General features: G+C 40.6%; 1 protein-coding gene across 4 annotated transcripts in view; it reads left to right on the forward strand.

Annotated features, from left to right (window-relative positions):
• Window positions 1-27,728, forward strand: part of RIMBP2 (RIMS binding protein 2) — a 535,198-nt gene that overhangs the window by 10,937 nt on the left and 496,533 nt on the right. The gene's annotated exons all lie outside the window — the stretch shown is intronic.

Raw genomic sequence — 27,728 nt, forward strand, 5'->3', positions numbered from 1 at the left:
ACTCACTTAAATGCAATGCATTTTCTTGTCACGGCATCACCTCCCTGATGTCATGACCTTCTTCAAGACAACATCATCATCAAGTTACAAATAAGTATCAGACTTTCAGTTAAACTAGGGAAACCGAGACATTGCCCTCAAGAAGCTTACACTCTAATGGAAAACACTTACATATAAAAGTGTAGAGGCAAAATGAATACAAGGTGGATTTGGAAGGGTGAGTGGGCATTCCCATCTGAAGGAATTAGGAAAGGTTTTAACAGAAGGTAGAGTTTGAATTGAATCGTAAAGGAAACCAGGAATTCCAAGGGAAACATTGCCAGTATGAGGATGAGTGATTGATCTATGCTACAAACAGAGAGAGTAAGCCACCATGACTGGTCTTTGTTGAAGATCACACAGGTGCTAAGTGGACAGAACTGGTATTTGTACTCAGGTCCTGTGACCTTTATAATAAAAATAACAAACATTTACATAATACTTTACATATCTTGTCTCATCTGGTCTTCACAGCAGCCTTGTGATAATCATCTCCATCATAAAGGTGGAAACTGAGGCTGAGACTTGTCCAGGACCACCCAGCTAGTCAGCACCTGAGAAAGGATTTACTATAAGGTCTCTGGATAATATGACACACTGTAAGGAGCACTTGGCAAATCCCTAGCCCCTTCCCCAAACCCAAAGTGGGAAGGTGCTGCCCTACCAAAATCTCTGGGGCAACTGACGTCGCAGTGCCGAATTTTCCTCTGTTGACAGTGTTCTGAAATGCCACCAGCAGCTTTTAGACCTCCATGCTACAATGCATTTAAAAATAACTTTGCAGAGTCAACTCCAGTGAGGCATCTTGGCCAATGTATTACTCATCTCAGGAGCAGCTGTCAAATTGTTAACTGGGCCTGCGTTACCCTGTTATGAGAATGATGCAGGGGTGATGTCGGCTGTGTCTAAATCTTACCCATCTCAAAGAGATCAGTTTGGCTTGATTTCAGGTCTTTTCAACAACAATCAAAGTAGTTTTCTCCATTTTCATGTGTAACAAATATGTGCTAGCTCACTATCTCAGAGCAAGACCTTCCATGAGCCGCCCCCCCCACCAGATTTCCCTTATTTTTAGTGCCATTTGCTGGTGCCCTATTTCCGTGTAATCATTTGACCTCCATTTTTACAGAGATCTTTACTTCAAATGTATGGAAAGAACAAGAAGTATTTGCCCCAGTCCTTCAGGGTCTGCTGTTTCCTAGCAGCATCTTGATCTCTGGGGGAGTATAGACTCAAAATTTAGCCTGGTTCCTATCCAGTCTTGGTCCCACCAAATTCATATCTAGAGGTGTTATGACTGTGGGCTGAGAATTTCTACCGGAAGCTCAAGTCCTGAAGGTCATTTCTGAAAATTGCATCTTGAAGCCCTGATGCTTCATTGGCTTCAGAGCTCAGTCTGGAGTCCAACTTTGGGGTTCCTATTGTTCTCCCTCCTGAGCATTGAAACTCCCGAGTTCAGAGACTATACTCCCTTCTAGAACAGGAAAAAAAACCAAGGAAAAGACCAAGGACTGAAGCCCATTTCTCTGCAACCATAGAGCTGAAAGTCTAGGGGTCTTTCCCCTTACAGTGCAATCTCTCACTAGATGCTGATGGGGAAGGAATTGGTGGACGAAGTCAAAATGGTTAGAGCTGACTCAGTTTTTAGGAAGATACCAATAACTTCAGCTACACAACCAACTGAACAACCATACTGCTAGCCAACCAGAACCAATGAACAAATGTGTATACCTTTACAGTTGAAGAAACTGAGGCTGAACATGTGTTACAGTCTCCCCAAGACACATTTCCCTTGTAGTGAAAATAAAGTTATATTTGGAGTTTAAAGACATGGATTCAAAGTCTTGATTTAGTTATTTACTAGAAGTGTGATTTTTGAATGAGTCCCTTTCCTCTTCTGACCCCCCATTTCATCATCTGTAAAATGAGGGTGCTAGGCTAGAGAGCCTCTCTGGTCCCTCTCAGCTCTAAGTCTGGATTACATATAGAAAGGTGATTATTATTAGCTATTATTACTATGTTGTTTATTTTAATTTTGTACTTCTTTTTGATATGATTATATATATTTCTTTTTATTAGCATCCTCAAAAATGCTTATCATTTACCAGGGGGATTTAACATGTTCATTGATAAATACATAAAGGATATACCCACATAGACATACACAGACATAGACACACATATACAAATACATACATATCCACAATGATTTGTGTGACTCTCTAATGCTTGGGGAATCATGAAAGACCTCTTAAAAGAGGTAGCACTAGCAATAAAGGGGATTGGGAAAAGTTTCTTATAGATGGAGAGCTTTTATTTCAGACACTAAGAGGTGGAGATGAGGAGGGAGAACATTCTAGGCAGGGAACAGCCAGAGAAAATGCCCTTGAACTGAGAGATGAAGGGTTTTGCTTGTGGAATGGGCAATAGGCCAGTGTCTCTGACTTGAAAAGTTAGTTAGGGGTATAAGTAAGTACGGGACAGCTATGTGCATTAAGTAAGTTGGACCTGGAGGCAGAAAGACCCATCTCTCTGAGTTCAAATCCAACTGCAGATACATCCTAGCTGTATGACCCTGAGTAAGTCACTTAACCCTGTTTGCCTCAGTTTCCTCATCTGTAAAATGAGCTGGAGAAGGATATGGCAAACCACTTCAATATCTGTCAGAAAACCCCAGGTGGGATCTTGAAGTGTCAGATACAACTGAAACAAATGAACAACAAACAAATAAGGTGTAAAAAGACTAGAAAGGGCAGCTAGGTGGCTCAGTGAATAGAGCTGAAGTTAGGAGGACCTTAGTTCAAATCCAGCTTTAGACACTTAGGCGACTGTGAGACCCTGGCCAAGTCACCTAAACCCGATTACCTCAAAAAGATCCTCATACATGATATTACAATTCTTTGACTTAACCTTTCTGAGACTCAGTCTCCTTATCTGTAAAAGGGGAGCAGGTTTAAGTATGTGAGGAAGAATGATGTGTAATCATGTTGGAATGCACTCCAATAAGCATTAGTTAATTAATTAGCTTCTACTGGGATACAATTAATAAAAAGGAAGACAGTCCTTGCCCTCAAGGAACTTACTCTCTAAAGGATGCATAGAGACAGACTGAGAAAGGTTTTAAATGTCCAGCAGAAGAGTTTATATTTTATGCTAAGGGATATTGAGAACCACTGAAGCTTCTTGAGTAGGAGAGATAACAATATGGGCAGCCTTGTACATCAGAGGCAGCTAGGTGAGGTCAGGGAATCAGGAAGGAGGAAAACAATCATTGATTAAGTGCCTACCACAGGTGAGACACTTTACATAATTTGCTTCACTTTATCCTCACAATAATCATGTGAGTAGATTCTTTGATTATCTCCATTTTATATATGGGGAAACTGAGGGAGAGATTAAGTGACTTGGTCAAGGTCAAACCGTTAGTCTGAGGCTGAGTTTGAATTCAGAGCTTCCTGATTCCACTTTGCCACTTAGATGTCTCAGAAAACTGAGACTCCGGAGTCTGTCTATCTGCTGTCTAATTATCTAATGGTGGTTTGCAAACCTTTAAGTGCTCCATATTTTCTAGCTAGCCTTAATAATGAGAAATGCCTGGATACAGTGGAAAGAGTAAAGGTTTCAGAATCAGAGGACCTAGGTTAGAATCCCACATCTGCCACTGACTACCTACTTCAATTTGGGTAAGACACTTCACTCCACTCGGTCTCAGTTTCCTCACCGGTAAAAAATGAGGCACAGTGGCTTCCCTCCAAAATTCCTTCCTTCGCCAAGACTAAGTCTATGACCTTACCATATGTCAGCCTGTTTCCTCTTCTATAAAATCAGATGAAAGATAGCACCTCTCTCTTCTCTCTCTCTCTCTCTCTCTTTTCTCTCTCTCATATAAAAAGAGTTAATGTGTGTAAAATACATTCCTTGAGTTGCTATTATTATCATAGAAACATGAATATGTAGACTTGAAGCTGGGAGGGACATTAGAAACTATATAGTTCAACCACATCATTTTACAGATTAGGAGTCCAGAGATTTAAGTCAAAGAATTGGAGCATCATGTATTAGATCTGGAAGAGGCCCTTCCTCTTATATAGGAGGAAACTAAGTCACAGACTATTGGGAGTGACAGTCATAATTTGAACCCATGCTCCCTGTCCAAAACCAAACCACCTATACAGGATTCTTGTATAGGCAAAAATCATCCTGGATAGTCTTTGATATACCTTTCACTTCTGTCAATCTGGGATTCTTATCAGGGAAGATCCCAAATCTGGATGAAGAGGAAGGTGATATGGGGCGGCTAGGTGGCACAGTGGATAGAGCACTGGCCCTGGAGTCAGGAGGACCAGAGTTCAAATTCAGTCTCAGACACTTAATAATTACCTAGCTATGTGACCTTGGGCAAGTCACTTAACCTCATTACCTTGCCAAAAAGACCCCAACCCAACAAAAGACAACAAAAAGAGGAAGGTGATAGATTTGAATTAGATAGAACAGAGACTCCATGACCCTCCAGCTCTATTTTGGTACATGAACTTTGCTTGCCACACCATGATAGGCCCTATTTTCCCCACTTCATTTTAGAAAACTCAAGATAGTTGCTCTTGCTTCTCCAGATGGGTTGGAGGAATGAATAGTTTCCTGATTTGACACATCCTCAGGCAGTTTTCCTCAAAAAAGTCTTTGACTATGAGCAGGACTGGAGAGTTTCATCCCTGAAGATTTAGGACTAATGACTGAAGAGTTCTGATTATAACTAGCTGGAAGAAGCCTCTCATTCCTGAGACACAGACTTATATTTTATTATTTTTATCAATTTTGTATATTTAATTATATAAACTATTCAGGGTCACGTGGGTTATTAGTTATTATTATTGATAATAATGATAGCATTTATATAGTATTTTAAGGTTCTCAGAGTGCTTTACATATTTTATTATATTTGATCCAAAAAACCCTTAAGGAACTGTTTTTATACCCATTTTATAAGTAAGGTAACTGAGGTCAGGGAGGTAAAGCGACTTGCCCAGAATCACATAAATTAATAATAACTAAAAACAGCTAACATTTATATTCCACTTTAAGGTTTGCAAAGCACTTTGATTATGTTGGGATCCTTCCAACAACTTAGGTGCTATTATTATCCCCATTTGACATTTGAAGAAACCGAGGCTGAGAGAGTTTCTGTAATTTGCCTAGGATCACATAACTACTGGAGGCAAGATCTGAACCCAGTTCTTCTTAGGGCTGAGCACAGTACTCTATCCACTACGACAGGCTGCATCATTAATGAAACAAAGCCCTTTCCCAAGTGTCCCCCTCCCCACTCAGTCTCCTTTTCTCTAGGCTAATCAATCAACCAGTAAAGATTTAAGTCTGATGAGAAATGTGTCAGACATTGTGTAAGCACAAAGAAAGGAAAAATAGGTGGTTATTTTTCAATTTATTCTTATCTGGCAAAGTCTCTGGTGCTTTGACCATCCTCCTTGCTCTCTTCTGGTTGTGTCTGTCTTTCCTAAAAGGTAGAACCCAGAATTAAATGCAATATGTTATATATGATCTCCCATGAAGTAAAACATATATGGTGCAATTCATTTACCTTGTTTTGGGTATTGTGTCCCTTTTAATGTAGTGTAGGGTAATATTTAGGCAGCTAGGTGATGCAATGGATAGAGTGCCGGGCCTGGAATCAGGAAGACCTGAGTAAACTCTGACTAGCTGTATGATCTGAGTAAGTCACTTAACTTCTATTTGTCTTAATCCATTGGAGAAGGAAATGGTAAACCATTTCAGTATATTTTGAGGTAGCTAGATGACTCAGATGTCTTAGATGACCCAAATTTAAATCTGACTTCAGCTACTTTCTACTGAGATGAGCTGGGCAATTCACTTAACCCTGATTGTCCCAGTTTCCTCATCTGCAAAATGAGCTGGAGAAGGAAATGGCCAACCACTCTCAGTTTCTTTGCCAAGAAAACCTCAAATGAGGTCACAGAGTCAGATATGACTGAATAACAGTAAGAAGTAATAGTATTTATTTGTTTTGGGCTGCCATGTCACTTATCTTATATTGTGTGTAGTACACCCCCCCCATGTTGTCATAGTTTTTAAATTAATTTTTATTGATCTCTTTTGATCTTTATCACCTACATTTATTCATATATGCCTCCTCTTACCTTCTAAAGAGGATTCATTTATAACAAAGTATAAACAATAAGGGAAAACAATTCAACAAAACTACCATATGGAAAAAAGTCTGGCATTATCTGTAGTGTTCCATATCCATAGACTCCAACCTCAGTGAGGAAGGAAGGAATTTGCCTTCGTATGGCTCTCCTCTGGGGATAAACTTGTTTGTCAATATTTTGTAGTGTTCAGCATCTGTTATTTTGTGGTTGTTCTTTCATTCATTGCGGTAAATTCTGAGTATGTTGCTATAGTCATTGAATGTATTGTTTTACTGGTTATGCTTGTTTTGTTTTGCATCAGTTCATAAGTCTTCCTATGCTTCTCTGTATTCATCATAGTCAATGTTTCTTCTAGTAGGGTTATATTCTATTATGTTCACCTGCCACAACTGGCTTAGCCGTTCTCCAATTGATGAGTATCTACTTTATTTTTATATCTTTATTCTCACAAAAAGTATTGTTATAGATATTTTGCCATTTTTTGCTTCTTTTTGTCATTAACTTCTAGCAAAGGGACCCCTGGACATAAGAACACTGGTTAAAGGAAGAGGGATGCTTAACTTAAAAAAGAGAAGACTTGGGGTGGCGGGCGGGGGGGGGGGTAAGATGGTTATCTTTGAATTTTGAGTGACTATCACTTAGAAGAAAGATGAAATTTTTTTTCCCTGATGGGTCCCAGGTGGCATAGAACTGGGAGAAATACAAAGAACCAGATTTAAACTTTCTGGCAGAAATTTCTTAATAATAAGAGTTAGCTCAAAGCAGAGCAGGCTGCCTCTGGAGACAGTGGGTTCCAATTTACTGCAAGTGAGGGCAGCTGGATGATTATTTTTCTGGTAGAGATTGGTTATGGGTTGGACTAAGTAGACCGAATAACTTTCAAACAGTAGGAAAAACATTCCCTTTGAAGACAGAGAGCCAGAGTTGAAATCCCAGCTCTACTACCTTACTTCCTGTGTGACCTTTGGCAAATCATTAATCTCTCTGTTCCTCATCTGTATAATGAAGGGGATTAGACTAAAAAAAAAAAAAACCCCTTCAAGTCCTAAATCTAAGCTATGATACCACACTCTCCATTTTTCTAACTTGGAGAGGGATGATAATGGACTTGGACTCATTTTTTATCAAGCTTTATCCTGCACTGTGAGGTGCTAGAAATTCAATCACGAGGAGTGAAATAGTCCTTGCTTTCATGGAGTTTACTTTCTCTTGAAGGAGGCAAGCACATACATAGAGAGAGACAACAGGGTAAAGTGAGAAAAGAATACGACCTATGGAGTTCACCTTCTACCTTTGATGCTTACCCTCTCGATTACCTGGTGCCTCAGTTTCCCCACATGCAGTTGAACTAGAGGTCCTTTCCACCTCTAGCTCTATGACTCTAGGATCTTTTATATAAATATATGAAGAATAACTACAAGGAAGGGAGGCATTAGCAGCTGGGTAATCAAGAAAGGCATGACACATTTCTCTGAATGGCTTGGGGGGGGAGGAGAGAATTCACTGCCTAGATGGGCATTTGAAATAGAGCTACTCTGGGAGTGGAATGGGTAATCTTCAGACACCAGCCTCTCCCACCCATGTGGATGTGGGAAGCATCATGTGCTCTCCAAGAAAACTCCTGTCCTGTACCTGTCATTTCTGCTGCCCCTAGGAGCTCTACTGGCTCCCCCACTGCGCTGCCTCTCATCACCATCAGGGCATTTGGACTCCCCCTGGGGAAGCTGGGCATAATGTAGCTGGTGATGCTGCAGGAGGGGGAGATCGAAATTCTTGGTGGCACTCTTGTGGGTGAGAGATTTGTGTGTTTTTCCATTTGTCAATGAGAGCCAGAGGGATAATTTTTCCTCATTCTGTCTGAGACAGCGTTGCTGTTCACTGGAGGCTATGGAAACAGAGTATCTTCTTTCTGAGTAGCATTGCCTCAGTAGGACTTCGGATGGACCAGAGCAGTTGGCTTGTGGACCCAAGGGGATCCTTCGAAGGCTGGTCACTGTTCTTCTGTTCAAGGATATTGGAGCATCCAAAGAACCCCAAGAGAGGTGTGTGTGTGTGTGTGTGTGTGTGTGTGTTGGGGGAAAGAGGAGGGTGGTACCGGGATCCAGCAGCCTCTCAGGAAAACAAATCACAGAGTTTCTATCTTTATGCAGCTTTGGGCAGCTCTGAAGGAACTTGGGTTCTGAGAAAGCAAGTTTTCGAAAAACAAGGTTACCCTGAGACTTTTTGGACTCATAGTTCCCAAAGGAAGAAGTTAAGGGTTGGCTTCTGGTAATAATTGGAACAAAGGGTTATTCAGTAATCTTGTCCAGGCAGCTGCTCTCCGACCCTTGTCCTCTGAATGGGGCAAGGGCCCTGGTGTTCAAGGCAGAAAAAGAAGGTAGGTGACCCAGTGGTGTTCGCTTCTTGCTTGGTGTTTTTGTAGGCTGTTTGCTCAATCAGAGGACACCTGACTAGAAGTGAGAGTAAAGCAGTATTGATCAGATACCCGAAATATTAAGTTTGGCTCTATGGGTTTCTGGAAATGTTTAGTTATCTAAGATTCTAAGAATACCAGGAAATAAAACTCTTAATTTATTATATACCTGTATATACTGAATGAAGGCATTAGATGTAATGCATGGTGTGGTAGATAGAGTGCTGTACTTGGAAAAAGGAAGATCTGAGTTCAAATTCTATTTCTGACCCGTACTACTTATGCGACCTTGGGCAGGATATCTAAACTCTCAGATCCTCCATTTACTGATCTATAATATAAGAAGGTTGGACTGGTTCTGGATCTGAGATCCTGGGTTACCTCACTTGGTGACCTATTTGTGGGCAAATTGGTACATTGGAGAAACTGCTTCCCCTTCCTGGACCTCAGGAGGAAAGTTGGGTTCAAGCCCCCCCCCCCTTCCCCTGACAGTCTCAAATTGTGGAATTGGTAAATCACTTAACTTCCCAGTGACTCTGTTTTCTGAGTTCTAAAATGGAAATAATTTTGCCTGGAATGCCTAAGAGTATTTTGAGGAGATAACTGTTGTAAAAAATGGGAAAAATCAGACATTATTTTTATAATATATTCTAGTAGGAACTGTTTTTCTTTTTTTCTTTTGTATTTCCAGCATCTTACATGATGCCTTGAACACAGTGGGTGCTGAATTAGTACTTGTTCAAATAAATTTAACCTGTAAAATGAGGCAGTAAAACTATATATTCTATAATGTCTGTCCTAGCTCGAAAATTGAGCAACCTTCACCTATTTTTTTTATTCATTCAAGGGAGTGAAATTGAAAATGAAGATTAGTTATCTTCTAATCCTACATTCTCATCTTATTCATTTATTTTTATTCATTCACTCATTCATTTGGTTTTTCATCCATCTTCATTCATTCATCTATTTATAATTTATCCATTCATTCATTTATTCATATATTCAGTATGCAGGAATGCAGGAATTCATTTATTCATAATCTATGCATGCATGCATGCATTCATTCATTCATTTATTTTTGTCTATACCTGTGGCTTCAATAATGCAAGAAACTTTCAATAAAAATTAGTCTGCAGCTTCTGGTTTTATAAAGTTGCTTGGGGGGGGGATCTTGTCTGATATCACTCTATTAGGGTTATCAGAAATCAGAAACTTGAACCCATGTCATTCAGAGTTTGAGATTGGTTCTCTGTTCACTAATAAATGCCATCCTAATTCTCTTAGGCTTTTGTTGTATCTGTAAGATCTCACAGAGAAAGAGACAAGCTTTTTACAGGCTTGGGATTTATTCACCATCCCATAGCTAGAGAGCCTCAGAGGGAGCATTTGAATTAGGGTCTTCTCCATTCCACTCTAGCTATACTGCCATAGTTGGTGGCAAGGGTTAGTGAGAATATCTTAGAATGAAAAGGACCTTACAGTCAACTTGCCTTGTTTTGCTTTTGGAAGAAATAGCAACAGTTGAAAAATCCTTTTTCTTATCACCAAAATCCTTGGAACTGGCAAGTGGTTCAACATCAGAAATGTGTTTGTAGATAGTGGAAGTGACATTGAGGGAGATACATTACCTCTCACTTTGCTGGTTTTATAAGACATTTCTGTATGACTTGTTGCTGGACCCTCTTAAAGATGTTGTCTCCCCCCCATCAAAAGGTGAGTACCTTAAAAAGGGGGCTAAGTTTTCTATTTGTGTGCTAGTAAAGAGCAGTAGTATCCCAGGTATATGGCAGTTTCTGGCATATAATAGGTGATCACACACCTATTTCCTCTTCCCTTTGTTTTCACTTCCCTTTCCCTTTTAAGTTCCCTTATATTTTTGATTGAAAATCACAGAATTTAACAATAATAACAATTATATAGCACTTTGAAATTTTCAAAGCACTTTACAAATAGGAGACATGAAGGGGAAAGAAAAGGAATAAGTATTAAAATTGACCTATCATGTGTTAAGCAGCTAGGTGGTACAGTGGATAGATTGTTAGGCCTGGACCCAAAGACAGGAATACCTAAGTTCAAATCTAAATTCAAACATTTCCTAATTGTGTGACTCTGGGCAAATCATGCTGTTTGCCTCAGTTTCCCCATCTGTAAAATGAGCTGGAGAAGGAAATATTGAACTACTCCAGTAACTTTGTTAAGAAAACTCAAATCTGGCCTCAGACACTAGTTGTGTGCCACTGGGCAAATCGCTTCACCCTGTCTGCCTCAGTTTCCCCATCTGTAAAATGAGCTGGAGAAGGAAATGTCAAATCACTCCAGTATCTTTGTCAAGAAAGCATCAAATCAGGGGCAGCTAGATAGTGCAGTGGCCCTGGAGTCAGAAGGACTTGAGTTCAAATCCAGTCTCAGACACTTAATATTTAGCCATGTGACCTTGGGCAAGTCACTTAACCCCACTGCCTTATAAAAATAAAAAAATAAATAAAAGGGAAGAAAACATCAAATCTGGCCTCAGACACTAACTATGCAATACAGGGCAAGTCATTTCATTCTGTTTGTCTCAGTTTCCTCATCTGTAAAATGAACTGGAGTAAGAAATGGCAAACCATTCCAAGTATCTTTGCCAAGAAAACCCAAATGGGATAACAGAGTCTTACATGAATGAATAATAATGGCAATAAAAATGTGCTAAGCACTTTACTAATATTATCTCATTTGATCTTCATAATAACTCTGTGAGGTAGTGCTATTATCTCATTTTACAGTTGAGGAAACTTTGGCAAGGGTTAACCAACTTGCCTAGAATCACATATCTAGGAAGTTTCTAGGACTGAATTTGAACTGAGCTTTTTTGATTTCAACTCCAGAATTCTATCTACTGCATAAACTTTGGGAATATTATTTTGATCTGCATTTTACAAGTGGGCAAATTGAGTCAGACAGAAATTAAATGACTTGTCCAGAGTCACACCATTAGGACATGACTAGGGCTGGATTTGAACTCAGGTTTTCCTGACTCCAGGACCAGGACTCTAACCACTGTACAACCTAACTGCCTTTCAATTTGGGGGTTGGAAAAGACCTAGGATGGGGGTGGGGAAAGGTCACCATTTCATGTTCCTTGTGTTTTAGCTGCAAGGACTCCTTGGGCACTTCTTCTTGAGTAGGATGTCCATGCTGTCTGTCGTAGGAGATCTGAAGCAACAATCAAGCTTCCTCCTGAAGCTATGACTCATGCTACATGCCAAAGCATCCTCTTCGATGGTCAGAGTATTTGACTTTGGCAGATGGGATTTGAAAAGCTGACTATGAGTGGGTTATTTTGGGCACCCATTTACTGAAGTGGTAATGATAACTCTAAATATGTTTTCCCAACAGGAAAAGAAGTCACCATGGAGGTTTGCTTCTCCATGTGATGGTGACGATCTCAGAGTTAGAATCTGAGTTAGGAAATCTGACTTTGTGTTCTGCATCTTTCTCTTCTCATCTGTGTGACTTTGGCTAAGTCACTTCACTTAGTTGGGGCTCAATTTTATATGTTAAAAAAAATAAGAGGCAGGAAGGGGATAGAGCGCTAACCCTGGAGTCAGGAAGACCTGAGTTCAGATCTGACTTCAGATACTAGCTGTGCCACCCTGGACAAGTTATCTCTCCTCATTTGCCTCAGGTTCCTTACCTGTAAAATGAGCTGGAAAAGGAAATGGTAAATTTCTCCAGTTTCCTTGCCAAGAAAATTTCAAATGTGGCCTCAAATGCTAGCTATATGATCCTGGATAAGTCATCTTGACCTGTTTGCCTCAGTTTACTCATCTGTAAAATGAACTGGAAAAGGAAATGGCAAACAACTCCAGTTCTCTGACAAGAAAACCCCAGATAGAGTCATGAAGCATCAAAAACAACTGAAAAACAAGAACCATGTATAGTGAGTAAAGGTTCCTTTTAAGCTCTTAGAGCTAATTCTTTTGATTATCAGGATGGATTGATTAGTTAATTCCTTTGATTATCAGGATGGATTGATTAGTTAATTTTAAAGCCCTTGAGGCATAACTAGGAATTTTGTTTTAATCTGGGTCATAAGGAGTAGTAGTAGTAATAATGGTGGTGGTTGGTGGTGATGGTAGTAGAAGCAGAAGTAGTAGTAGTAAGGGGCAGCTAGGTGGCGCAGTGGATAGAGTCTTGGAGTCAGGAGTACCTGGGTTCAGATCCAGTCTCAGACACTTAATAATTACCTAGCTGTGTGGCCTTGGGCAAGCCACTTAACCCCATTGCCTTGCAAAAACCTAAAAAAAAGTAGCAGCAGCAGCAGCAGCAGCAGCAGCAGCAGCAGCAGCAGCAGCAGCAGCAGCAGCAGCAGCAGCAGCAGCAGTAGTAGTAGTAGTAGTAGTAATAGTAGTAGTAGTTTGTTGTTGTATATGGGATCAGTGATAGTACTTTCCAACCTGGAGGAAAGTGCAAAAGAAGGCTAGTGATAGGACTATGACAGGCTACATTGCACTTGTATTCTCTACAATATCATTCTCAGAATCCCAACTCTTGGAATGTGATGATGAGATGGGGGTATCTTCTGATCACAGGTCCTGTTGCACTGTTCCCTTCATTCTCGATCTTTCATGGGTCCCAAACCCCAATCTTTTTCCCTGTCCTGGAGCTTATCTTCCTATCTAAACTTTATAGATACGAACACTGGTAGGAAACCCATGTAAAATGGGGTCTTCAGTCTAGAGAATGATGGAGGGGAGGCATGTCCCATAGATGTTGGTACCCTGGAAAAAACAACAACCCTTAACTGCCCCACCCTGGTCATAGCCACAAACTCAGTTTAAATTGAACTAGAAGATCCATTTAGGACATGGGTTCATTTCCGTGTTTCATTAGAAATGGGGTCTTTCTTTCTTGCATAGGTTTGGATGTGGCCATGACTAGTAGAGAGAGGAAAGGGAACCAAATTGGTGTAAGTCCAATTTTTGTATGCAACCTTGTACCCATCTCCTGGGAAAAGCAAGTACAGAAAACAAACAAACACAGACAAACGAGACTCTGGTTGGTTAATTGGCTTCCTGGGCCTGCATTAGCAAAGACTTAGTCTTTGGTGAGCTCAATAATTGCCAAATGAATGGAGACTTTCTGTGATCCAGGAAATGGATCTTTGGTAGATAGGACCACAATGTACCATGGTTGCGGTCAATGGGCCTATCCTCTGGTGGTTAATGGATGCTGCAGGGTCCCACTTAGAATTCTGGGAACCACTCTCAATTTCATTTAAAAATCATCCATTTATTCATTTTAAGTGACTGGAAACTTTCTCTTGTAATCAGGGACAATTAGCAAATAGGAAATAATCTGATTCTTGACATTGAATTCTGGGACGATCCCAGTCTGTTTATGGGCAGTCATTGTCCACATAGGATCAAAGTGACTCCAGATTGTTTTTCACTCATTGGGGGGAAAATCTGGATGAAAAATGGACAAGTAAACTGAGAAGGGGAAATCTTATTCATGGACCCACTGGAATAAATGGCCACTAAGGTTCTTACCCAGGCTAAAATTCTACTTGATTCTGCAAGGCAGACACTTAGTCTATTGTTGACATTGTCACCTGAGTAGATAGGAAAGGAAGAACAAGAAGTAACATGAAAGGCGGAAGGAGATGGTTCTAGATCAAGATGGAGGGTGGTAAGAAGAGGGGAGGCAAGGAAAGAAAAGAGAGTAATAGTAACTCAATCCTATGGATTATAGAGCACATTTGAGTAGACTTGGAATGCTAGGTAGGTTGCAAAAAGCAATGATCAGAAATTAGGACCAAATTGTAAATACTAAAGGGAAAAAATGGATGAAAGGAGAGGAGAATAAGCTGGAGAGAAAGAAAGAATCTGTTTATTTTTAATGTCTTACTGACGGCTTATTTTTATAATACTCCACCTTTCTACTTCCTTCCCCAGAAGTGAACCCTCTCTGTAATCAAGAAAAATAGTGAAGCAAAAGCAATTGATTATGATGCCTAGAAGCCACAAGCTAGGATAGCAGATAGAATATTGGACCAGGAATCTAGAAGACTTGAGGTCAATCTAGCCTCAGATACTTATTAACTGTGCAACTCTGGGCAAGTCACTTCATCTCTTTCTGCCTCAATTTCCTCATCTGTAAAATGGGGTTATTAATAGCAACTACTTCCCTTATTGTTGATGAAATAATATATGTAAAGAGCCTGGCACACAGTAGAAGGTTAATAAATACTTGTTTCTTTTCTTCCTATGATTGTGTTTATAACATTTCATCTGAAGGTCCCCCTACCTCTCTTCTGAAAGGAGTGAAATTTGTTTCATTATCTTATACTTACTATCTATATGACTTTATCTGTTTCTCTGTCTCTCCTATCTCCCTCTTCTCTGACTCTTTCTTTCTCTCTCTCTATCTCTCCCCCCCTTTTTCCCTTTCTCTCTTTCCTACTTCTCCCTCTCTTTTTCTCTCCCCACTTCCTTTCTCTAGCTCCCTCTGCTTCCTTTCTGTTTTTCTTTCTCTATTTCCTCTACTGCTGGCCTCCTTTCCCATTCACTGTCTCTATCTTTCTGTCTTTCATCTCCTCACCTCCTCTTTCCCTCTCTTTCTCTGCCTTTCTCTTCCTGTCTCCCTCTCTCTCTGGCTTCCTCTCCCCTTCTCTCCTCTTTATCCATCTCTATCTTCACTTCTCTCTCTTTCTGTGTCTACCTTTACCCCTCCCCCTTCATCTCCCTCTTTCTCCTCAGTCTATTTTTTTTCTCTTTTATCTCTCTCCCTCTTTCTCTATTTCTTTTCCTGGAAAGGGAAAACGATGTCCTCTTTTCCATGCTACTTCCATTAATTCAATCGAAGATTTATTAAGCCTCTACTATGTGCAAAGCACAATAAAAATCACTTACATTTAAATGCTTTAAAGTTTGCCGAGCATGATATGTACCTACATACAACACACATGTATGTGTGAGTCTATATTTTATATATTACACCCATGTTATGTGTACATACAATCCTATTTGAGTCAAGTAAGGCTAATGACTTACCCAGGTTTACACTACCAGCAAGTATTTGAAGTGAGATTTTAACCAAGCTTGTCCTGATCCCAAATTTAGGGAATTTTCCAAATTTTCCAATTTTCCAAATTTTAGTGGAATTTAGGACTGAAAACTTGTGGGAACAGGAGATGCATTTACAAGTAACCCTAAGGGAGATCTATGAAGGAGAATGAGATAAGGCAAGTGTGAGAACTTTGAGAACACTTTTGACTGGAGGCAGGGTTAAAGGAAGGCTTTACAGAGGTAGTGACACCTGAATTTGATTCTCTATTTCCCTCTAGGCTCTAATACAAACTCATTATCTGACATTTAAAGCTTTGACATTTAAAACTCTTTATATATAACTTGTAGTTTAGTCTTGTCCCCATTCATGAGGATTCTTCATGACTCCATTGGGGTTTTCCCTGGCAAAAATACCAGAGTAGTTTGCCATTTCCTTCTCCAGCTCATTTTACAGAAGAGGAAACTGAGGCAAATGGGGTTAATTGACTTGTCCAGGGTCATACAGTTAGCAAGTGTCTGAGGTTGGATTTGAACTCAGGTCTTCCTGACTCCAGGACCAGTACTCTAGCCACTGCCCCACTTAACTATCCCTTTATAATCTAGCTGTGATGTATCTTACCTCACATATCCCACTCTTCTTTGAGCCTCAGTGGAACAGCCAGGCCAGCTTTCTTGCTATCCCTCACCACAGTCCACTTCTTATCTCTGTACCTTTGCCCTAGGTGTCTCCCATGTCTGGAATGCCCTCCTTCCTCACCTCTGTATCTTAGAATCCTCAGTTTCTTTCAAAATTCAGTCGACTCCCTACATCTTTTTTTTTTTTTGGCAAGGCAATGGGGTTAAGTGACTTGCCCAAGGTCACACAGGTAGGTAATTATTAAATGTCTGAACTCAGGTCCTCCTGACCCCAGGCCAGTGCTCTATCCACTGTACCACCTAGCTGTTCCTAGACTCCCTACATCTTGCGGTCTTTCCTGATCACCCCAGTTACTAGAGCCATAAGCATCTGGGTAGTATATTGGTAGAAACTGGGCCCTTAGTCAAGAAGACCTTAGTTCAAATCTTTGCTCAGATATTTACTAGTGGTAGGACCCTGGACAAAACTCTTAACCTATTTGCCTCAATTTCCTCAACTGTAAAATGGAGATCATACTAACAGGTACCTTACAGATTGATGTGAGAATCAAATGAGAAAATGTTTCAGTCCCTAAAGGTTTGTCCACTTCTTTTCCTCTCCCTCCCAAATGATTGCCCTTAAAGAAGGTGTCTCCCTAGTGTTCCCCTACAGCTCCCCAGCATCCAGGAGAAGGCTGATTCTTTCCTTGGGTAAATTTTCCTCAGGTCACAGGTAGGGGGAGGGGAGAACAATGAGCAGCTCTTGTGCTTTTCTTGGTTCCCTAGCAGGTCTGGGCAAACGGGGGTGACTGATCACGACAGCTCTGAGCTCCGGGGGAGTTCCATCTGCAGGCAAACGCCCCATTATAGGGGATGTGTCAGCTTGGGTGGGGAAAGCAGACTGCAGAGAAGAGGTGCTGAGGATGTTGTCTCCACCCCCTTTCTCCCACATTCCCCTGGTGGGGGTCCCTGTAGAAAGGGTTGTGACCAGCAACAGCTGTTGGGGTACAAAATCTGACTTGAGGAAAATTGAAGGAAGGATTCTTGCAAAGTCAAATTTTAAGACACATTCAGTTGATGCACTTGTCTGGGGAATCTTGGCCTTGGGAGGCTTAAGAGATTGGAGGACACTATTCCAGGGCATGATGGAGACAGAGGCTAGACTGGGAAGAGGCAAGGAAAGGGAGTATATGATAAGGTGACTTCCTCTTTAATTTTGTTGTTGCTGATTCTGTCTGATGAAGGAGTATTGGTCTGATACCCTGGAAGAAAGCCCTTATTGCCCCACCCTAGGTCTAGGCTAGACTCTAAGGGTCAAAGAGGCTATCTCCTGCTTAGAAACTGGAGAAACCTTCCTTATAGCTTTTGGGGAGAGATGGGGGCGAGAGGGCTTATGTGGCCTGGCTTCCTTTGAACAAGTCAGGCTAATTGATTTTTTTTTTCAGTTTTTTGTAAGGCAATGGGATTAAGTGACTTGCCCAAGGTCACACAGCTAGGTAACTAGTAAATGTTTGAGGTTGGATTTGAACTCAGGTCTTCCTGACTCCAGAGCTGGTGCCCTATTCACTGTGCCAACTAGCTGCCCCTCAAGTCAGGTTAATTGTAGTAGATGGAGGGCACATGCAGGCTAAGCATCCTCTAAAGAATAGAATCTCCCAAGAATTCTAGAGAGTTGGGATCCTTAGTACTACCAAACCAAAGGCTCCCCTCCTTATGATTGTCTTTCTGTGCCTCAATTTTCTCAATCCACAAAATGGGTATGATAATACAGGTAATGCCTACCTCCCAGGGTTGCAGTTAGGAGAACACTTTGTAAAACTTAACGATACACAGATACAGCCCACAGGAGCACTTTACAGAACTCTTGTTCTGCCTTAGAAGAAATACTGTCCCTGCTATGTTGACTGAGATAACTTTTCTCACTCTGGCATAGTTGATGGAGTTTTGCACTTAGAGTCAGGATCAACACCTGGAATCACCTGGTACTTGTACTTGAGGTTCATCTGTAAAAGGAAGACAATGATACCTTTTATACTTTGCTCATTGGTTGCTATGAGGTCATAGATTTAGAACTGGAAGGACATTTAAGGTCCAGGGAGGACAGCCTCTTCATTTTACTGATGGAGAAACTGAGGCACAAAGCATTTAAGTGACTTGCCCAAGATTACACAATTGATCTTCAATGTGAGATTCAAACCCAGGTCTTCTTGACTAGAAGTACAGTAGTCCCTTTAATGCACCAAACTCCCACCAAAATGAAAGTCTATAAAGTGATTTATACCTTAAAAGGCCCTCTTCTGGGTGTCCCAAAAGTCTAAGTGCAATTTTTAGACAGCCTGTCTCAATGACAGCTTATTTCTTCTATTGCCCTCTAATGATTCTTTTTTTAGGGGTTTTTTTGCAAGGCAAATGGGGTTAAGTGACTTGCCCAAGGCCACACAGCTAGGTAATTATGAAGTGTCTGAGGTCACACTTGAACTCAGGTCCTCCTGACTCCAGGACTGGAGCTCTGTCCCCTGCGTCACCTAGCCGCCCCCCCCCCCAATGATTCTTCAAGGATGTTTTAGATCCACTCACTGTCAGCAACCTGTATCAGTGTCTACAATGCAAAGATAACTCAGTCTGGAGGCAAGAGGTCTTGGAATCAAATTCTGGCTCTAATATTTATTAGCAGTATGACTTTTGATAAGCTGATTTGTCTTTTCTGTGTCTCAGTTTTCTCATCTACAAAATGGGGATGATAATCCAGAGGGTGCTGTTAGGAGAAGACTTTGCAAAGATTGAGATGAAATTTATTATTGTGGTGTGATTGCCCAGGCTTTCACCTGCAACCTTCCAAAGGGATCCTATCCTAAATAGTTCATTTTGAGGGGGCAGTTAGGCAGTGCAGTGGATAGAACACCGGCCCTGGAGAGAGAAGGACCTGAGTTCAGATGTGGTCTCAGACACTTAATACTTAGCTGTGTGACAAGTACTTAACCTCATTGTCTTGCAAAATCCCCCCAAAGCAGCTTATTTTGAGAAAGAGGGGAACTTGGTTCTTAGAGACGATGCCACTAGAGAACAAGTTCCCTGCAGATCCCTTGCAGGAAGAGCTCCAAGTAGAGGCCTAATATTAAATAATAATAGCTGACATTTTCAAGAACTTTAAGATTTATAACCATGATGATGACAACAACAACAGCACATTTTACCTACCAGGGTTCCCTCTGCCCCTTACAACAGACATTAATTATTTTCTAAAAGATAACAAAGCCATCCCTGGAGCCTCATGGGCATCTTCCTCCCTTGATGCAATTTTCTTGTCACTGAATACTTCACCCATGTGCACTCAGGGCCTTTTCAACTTGATGACTATAGGCATCACCATACCGTGTATTACTGGCCAGAACAATTTCTCTATAGAAACATGTGGGAGCTGGTCTATAGAAGCTATCCAGCAACAGTTGTATGGTTGTTGGGTTTTTTTTTTGTCTTGGAGCATTGTACTACTGAGAATAGCTAAGTCATTCACAGTTGATCATCATACAATAGTGCTGTTCCTGAAGACAATGGTTTCCTGGTTCTGCTCATTTCACCTTGTATCAGTTCATGTATATCTTTTAAGGTTTTTCCAACAGCATCTTGCTTGTTATTTCTTATAGCACAATAGTATTCCATTAAAATACCTCACCTTGTTCAGCATTCCTCAATTGATGGGCATCCTTTCAATTTCCAATTCTTTGCCATCACTAAAGAACCACTATAATATTTTGTACATATAAGTCATTTTCTTTTTTTTTTAATCTCCCTGGGATACCAGCTGTATCATTATTGTATATCTTTGCTGTGTCAGGGCAAAGTAAAACTCCTATTTGGTGTTCAATGACTCATGAGTGTCTCATTTCATCTCCAAGTTGAATCTAAATTAATAGGGTGCTAGTGATAATAATAATAATAATAGCAATAATAATCATAACAACAATAATGATAACAACTAGCGTTTATATATAGTTTTAAGGCTCGCAAAATGCTCAGCAAATGCTAACTGATGCAACCTTTACAACAAACCTGAGGTGGGTGTTGTCATTATTGTCACTATCATTTTACAGATGAGGAAACTGAGGCAGATAGCGGTTAAGGGACTTGCTCAAGGTCATATAGTTAGTGTATAAGGCAGAAGTTGAATTGAAGTCTTCTTGACCCCAGGTCTCATACCCTGTTCCTTGGGCCACTTAAAAATTTTTACATAATCTCATTTGATCCTCAAAACAACTCTGTAAAGTTAGCACTACAATTATTATCACCCTTACAAGAAGAAACTGAAGGGGGGCGCAGTGGATAGAGCACTGTCCTTGGAGTCAGGAGGACCTGAGTTCAAATCCGGCCTCAGACACTTAATAATTAACCTAGCTGTGCAGCCCTGGGCAAGCCACTTAACCCCATTTGCCTTGCAAAAACCTAAAAAAAAAAAAAAAAAAAAAAGAAGAAGAAGAAGAAACTGAGACTCAGAGGCATTCTGTGACTCAGTCTCAGAGGTGGGCTTTGAGTCCATAATCTCTCTGATTCTCAGATGTCTGAGAATCAGCCAATCTAGGCAAGGTTTGAATTTTTGGCCAGAGTAGTGCATGGTGAACATTTATTGAGTTGTTTAGGGATTTTGATCTAGAATCTGTTGAGGGCTGGAAGAGATCCTAGACATGTAGACCAGGGGTTTCTTAACTTGTGAATTTCTCCTTTTTCTTTTTAACCTGTGAACTTAAAAATGATCTTGATAACTTTATTTCAATATAAATGCCTTCCTTTGTCACCCTATTTATTTTGTTTTGTGCATTCAGGTGGCATAGTAGAAGGCCTGGAGTCAGGAAAACCCGAGTTCAAATCTATTTGAAGACACTTAGCTATGTGACTTTGTGCAAATCATTTAATCTCTGGTTGCCTCAGTTTCTCCAATTGTAAAATAGGGACAATAACAGCATTTCCCCTCCCCCACCAGGGTTGTTGTGAGGATGAAATCAGATAATAATTGTTAAGTCCCAGTTCCCGGGACATAGTTAAATGCTATATAATTGTTAGCTATTAGCTGTTATTATTTTTCCCTATCAGGGTGGAAAAACTCCATAAGCTCAGCTACTTGGGATGTTGAGGCTGGTGGATGACTTGAGGTGGGAATTCTGAGCTGCAGTAGGACTAAAGTCAATTGGGTGTCCTCATTTAGTCTGGCATCCATATGATGTTGTTGGGTCAGTTTCTTGTCTCTTCATGACTCCATTTAGGGTTTTCTTGGCAGAGATGCTAGAGTAGTCTGCCGTTTCCTTCTCTAGATTTTTTTCTGTGGATGGGGAAACTGAGGCAAACAAGTTAAATATCTGAGGGGAGATTTGAATTCAGGAAGATGAGTCTTCCTGACTCCAGGCCCAATACTCTATCCATTGTGCCACCTGGCTTCCCATTCACCTGATAAGCCCCCAGGAATGGAGCCAAGTCAATCCAGGTTAAAAATGGGACTCAAGCTTCAGCAATGGAGTAAACTAGTAGGGAGATCTAGATGCAAACAACAAAAACCACAAATCCCATATTATTTTGGAAAGTTTTTTCTGCCAGATCTTTTTTCTTTGGAGGCTTTGGGGATAAGTGACTTACCCAGAGTCACACAGTTAGAAAATCTCTGAGGCTAGATTTGAAATCCTAACTCTATGATTGGTGTTCTATCCATTGTGCACCTAGCTGCTGGGATCTTGACTTTCTTTAAGAAGCCCTGTTTAGTTGAACCCTTTCATTTACAGAGGAAGAACCAATGGGGTAAATCAGTTTGCAGATAAGGAAACTGGAACCCAGAGAATTTAAATGACTTGTCTAAAGATACAAAGCTAGTATGAAATCAGGGTATGATCCAAGTCCTTTCATTCCTTATATAGCATTGTCCCCACTGTACTATCCTATTAAAGGAAAAAATCCCCAAAGCTTGGCATGTGGAAGTATTGTTCTGCTCTGTTTGTCATTTATATGTTGATTGTGAATGCATGCATGCATGTATGTCTTAATGATATATGTAGGATCTGACCCTCTCCCAATAAAGAGGAAAGGATGATGTCCTAGGACTTGTCCTTTATCAGGTTTTCATAGTTTCCAGGTTGATTCATGAGGTCTGGGGTCATTTCCAGTGGCATATTTTCTTTATGTACACAAGGGAGGGGAACATGGTCATACTGAAGACTTTGTTGCCTGAGGAGTTTCCTCCAATTCCCTCAGGTATTGGAATGTGGTAACCTCAGAATTGAGAATTTCACATATGGCTTTTGTTGACACTGAGGACCGCAAAGCATCAAAAATGTTCTGTGGAATTTGATAACTATATCTTGACCTCAGCCAGGCTGTGGGGTGATTTCATCAATGTTGGCAATCCCTCCTGGGACAGAGATCCCAACCCATCCTGCCTTCTCAGTCTATATGACTTGTGTATGATTTATTGGTCATCTACTATATAGATCTCACTCTCCCAACATGGATAGCAGGCATCTTTTGCCTGGTAATGTTTCAAAACCTATGGTCACCAACCATGCCCTTCTCCATTGCTGACTGGGTAAACTTTTTTTTAACCTTTCATTATTTTTTAAATTTTCTTTAATTTATTTACACATTACTAAAGAAATAAAATGAAAGAAAGAGAAAAAAATGTGTTTCAGACTGTGTTCTGATACCATCAGCTCTGTCTCAGATGGATCACATGCTTTATCATAAGTCCATCAGAGAAGTTACTTCCATATTTTTTCACAGTTGCTATTGCTGATTGTAATTTCCTCCATCCATTCCTCCCCACTACCACCATCTATTATATTTTCTCTCTCCTTTCACTCTGCCCCTCTTCAAAAATGTGCTGTGGGGAAGCCAAGTGGCACAGTGGACAGAGAACTGGCCCTGGGACCAAGAGACCCCAAGCCCACATCCCACCCCTGAGATCCAGCAACCACCTGGCCCTGTGGTCCTGGACAGGCCAGCCAATTCAACCACCTTGCAAAGAGTAAAAAAGAAAATATGTTATATCTGACTATCTTCTCCCCTGATTTACCCTCTCCTCTATCACCCACCTCCCCTCCCCCTGTCCCCCTTTTCTCTTTTTTCTTCTATATTTCTATACCCTATTGTGTATGCTATTTCCTCTCTGAGCCATGAGAATGGAGGCTTCCTCATTCCCCCTTGCTTTCCCTCCTTCCATACCATTGCAAAAGCTTCATGAAATATCTTTTACATGAGATATCTTAGCCTACTCTACCTCTCCTTTCTCTTATTCCCCGTACATTTCACTTTCACCCATTGACTCCATTTTTACAATATTTTATATCTTCAAATTCAGCTCTCTCCTGTGCCTCTTCTATAAAAGCTCCTTCTACCTGCTCTATAAAATGAGAAGGTTCATATGAATGTTATCAGTATCATTTTTTCTATGCAGGAATACATGCAGTTTTAAGTCCCTCATAATTTACCCTTCTTGTCTACTCTCTTCACCTGAGTACTGTACTTGAAGGTCAAACTTTCTGTTCAGCTCTGTTCGTTTCAACAGGAACATTTAAAATTCCCCTGCTTCATTGAAAGTCCATCTTTTCCCTTGGAAGAGGATGCTCAGTTTTGCTGGGTAGTTGATTCTCAGTTGCATTCCAAGCTCTTTTGCCTTCCGGAATATTATAGTCCAAACCCTAAGCCTTTAATGTAGATGTTGCTAAGTCCTGGGTAATCCTGATGTAGTTCCATGATATTTGAATCCTTCTGGCTGCTTGTAATATTTTCTCTTTGACTTGGAAGTTCTGGAACTTGGCTATAATATTTCTGGGGGTTGTTTTATTTTGGATCTCTTTCCAAAGGAGATCAGTGGATTCTCTCAATTTCTATTTTGCCCTCTGCTTCTAGGATATCAGGGAAATATTCTTGTAGAAATTCTTTAAAAATGAGGTCAAGTCTCTTTTCCTGATCATGACTTTCAGTTAGCCCAATAATTTTTAAAATTGTCTTTTCTGGATATGTTTTTTCCAGATCAGTTGTTTTTTTTTCCAATGAGATATTTCACATTTTCTCCTAATTTTTCATTCTTTTGGTGTTGAATTATTTTGTCTTGATTTCTCACAAAGTCATCAGCTTCCTTTAGCTCCATTCTACATGTGAAGGATTTGTTTTCCTCAGAGAGCTTTCTTATCTCCTTTTCCATCAGGCCAATTCTGCTTTTTAAAGCATTCTTCTTCCCAATAACTTTTTGAACTGTTTTATCCATTTGGCCTAAGCTGGTTTTTAACATGCTATTTTCTTCAGCATTTTTTTTAATCTCCTTGACTAAGCTGCTGACTTCATTTTCATGTTTTTTCCTGCATCTCTCTCATTTCTTTTCCCAATTTTTCTTCTACTTCCCTTATTTGATTTTCAAAATCTTTTTTTTGCTCTATCATAATCTGAGACCAACTTCTATATTTCTTGGAGTCTTTAGATGCAGAAGCTTGGACTTCCTCGTCTTCAAAGACTGTGTTTCGGTTTTCAAGGAGACCAAAACGGTCAGGCTCCTTTTTTTCTGTTCACTCATTTCCCCAGCTTGTGCCTGGTTTTGGGGTGCTTCCTGAGCTTTTGAGTATTTTGGGGACACCCTCTCAAAGACCTCAGTATGTGAGTGTCTGACTGCTCTCCTGATCTATTGAATGGCCACAAACTCACCCCTCTGGGGCCCCAGACTGTGACCAGGGTCTGAATATGGACAAAGTCCCGGAGTTCTGTCCCAGGGAGAGAGGACAGACCTCGACAGTCTCCCTCCACTCCCTTACCTTCTGTGGGCTGAACATTCAGGGAGCAGCTGCCGCATGGCTCCCTGCTGGGTGCTCCACAGGCTGGCTTCCGTTTCCTGGGATCTGGGTTGCACTGAGGGCCACGGCAGCGCTGAGGAGGGCCCTGCTGGCCTGGGCTTCATGCTCACTCTGGCAAAGGTTTCCCTACTCATGTTCCAAGTTGTGCTTGGTGCTCCAGGGGGTGGAAGGTCAGGAAACTGCATCTGCTGCCAGGAGCTGGGACTTCCAGGGACCCAGGGACCCTGGGGCTGTTCCTGTAAGGCTGAAGCTCCATTGCCTGAGCTGCTGTCCCTCCAACCCTGTGGAACAGAGCCTTCCCACTATTTTCCAGGTTACCTTGGGCTGGAGAATTGCCTCACTGGATGTTTCTGTGGGTTCTGTTTCTCGAAAATTTAGAGTCATAATTTTAAGATTTTCAAAATATTTTGGAGACAGCACCTAAAAGTGTATATTCTCCTACCACCATCTTGGTTCTACCCCCTGGGTAAGATTTAGACTTGAATTCTTTAGAGATTATGGCATTCCCTGATTCAAACATTCAAATTCTGACTCCTATACTTAGTACTAATGTGACCTTAATGAAGGCATTTGATCTTCTCTGTAAAATAGAGTTAATCATACTTGCATTACTAGCTATGTGACCCTGGGCAAGTCACTTAACCCCCACTTGCCTTAAAAAAAAACAAATAAAAAACCTCAAACAACTATACTTGCATTATTTACCCCATAGTATTGTTGCGAGGAAAGACCTTGCAATCCACAATAATTTATTAATAATTTATTCTGTACCAGACACAGTGTTGAGTACTGGGGATAGAAAACTAAAAAGAAAACAATTCTCACTTCAAGGAATTCATAATCTTTTGAAAAATAGAATGATACTTTTTAAATGTAATAAGTATTTTTTCTTCTCACTTTCTCCACTGAAAACAAATAAGAAAGAAAGGAAGAGAAAAAGGAAAAAAGGAAGGAAGGAAAAAAAGAAAAAGGGGAGGAAGGGAGAGAAGGAGGGAGGGAAGAAGGCAGGGAGGAAGGAGGGCAAGCAGGCAGGCAAACAGGAATGAAGGAAGGAAGGGGTGGGAGGGAGAAGGAAAGGAGGAATGATGGAAAGAAGGAGGGAAGGGAAGGAGGGAGGGGAGGAAGGAAAGAAGGAAGGAGTGAAAGGAAAAAAGAAACAAAGGCAAAACCCTATAAGAAATAAGCATGATCTACCAAAAAAATTCACATTGACTAAATCCAAAGTTGTATGCTTCATTCTTCATATTAATCCATCACGCCTCTGTCATAACTGTCAGTCCCCTGGAATCATGGCTGATCATTGTGTTGATCAAGTCCTTAAGCCCTGCCGAAGTGTTTATCCTCACTATTTTGTTATAGTTATAACTTATAACTTATTCTCATGGTTTTTCTCACTTCACTTTGCAACAGTTAACAGAATTGAAGCTGCTCTAAGGAAACACGAGTTAGGTAGGTTGAAACTATCCAAACCTGGTGTTCATATGGACTATTTTGTTTTTTGCAAGGCAATGGGGTTAAGTGACTTGTCAAAGGTCACACAGCTAGGTAATTCTTAAGTGTCTGAGGCTCAATTTGAACTCAGGTCCTCCTGACTTCAGGGCTGCTGCTCTATCCACTGCGCCACTTAGCTGCCCCCACACGGACTATTTGTGCCCAGCCTGTGGTAGAGCATTCTGAGCTTGTATGGGTCTGTTCGGCCACAGTCAGACAAACTATAACTTATCTCTAACATAATTTTGTCATTTTGGTCTTCTTCCATAATCAAGAACAAGAACCAAAACCAGTTGATAGAAATCTCAGGTTTCTCTGAAACCAGAGGAGTTTTCATTATAGTGGGAGATAGCCTATTTATAAGCATGTGTATATAGAGTAGTATATAAGGGAAAGGCCTTTGGCAGCTAGAGGTGGGGACACCTGACAAGGCCTCCTATTAGAAGGTGGCATTAAACCTTAAAGGGTTGCTTTGTTTATTTTTTGCAACATGGTTAATATGGAAATGTGGTTTGCAGAATTTCTCATGAGAGGCTAGAGGGAGGGAGAGAATTTAGAACAAAATTAAAATAATAAATGTTCAGAAAAAACCTTTACTGTTACAGCAATGTGAGTTCTCTTTCTCCCTTCCTATGGATAGGGTTTCCCAAAAGTCTTAGGGAAGCTTTAAACTATTAAAGAGCTTTATTATTAAATCTTTGTTAAAATTCAAAGCTATTAAGTTATTAAAGCATCAGGCTTCCTTAAGACTTTTGGAATACCTTATTTGGACATGTGCAGCAGCATCAGAAGAATACTGAATACTAAAAAATGGGAAGAACTTGCTTCAGAAGCATGTTAATTATGTTGTTTTGTAATAATCTGAGGAACCAGATACTACAAATATTAATTATTATTCCCATTTTTCTGATGAAGAAGCTGAGCCCAAGTGACTTACCCTGATCTCACAGTAAATGTCAGACTTGGAATATAAACTCAGATGTGCTCTACCTCAAAGGGTACCACCCACTACCCCAATTCACCCTCCACCATGACCTTCCCTCTAGAGTCTAGTCTCTAAAGTGAGACTCCCCAGGAACATAGGAGAATGAAAAGCAGGGGCTTAGATTGGAAT

Source organism: Macrotis lagotis, chromosome X, assembly GCF_037893015.1.
Source record: "Macrotis lagotis isolate mMagLag1 chromosome X, bilby.v1.9.chrom.fasta, whole genome shotgun sequence".
Lineage (NCBI taxonomy): Eukaryota > Metazoa > Chordata > Mammalia > Peramelemorphia > Peramelidae > Macrotis > Macrotis lagotis.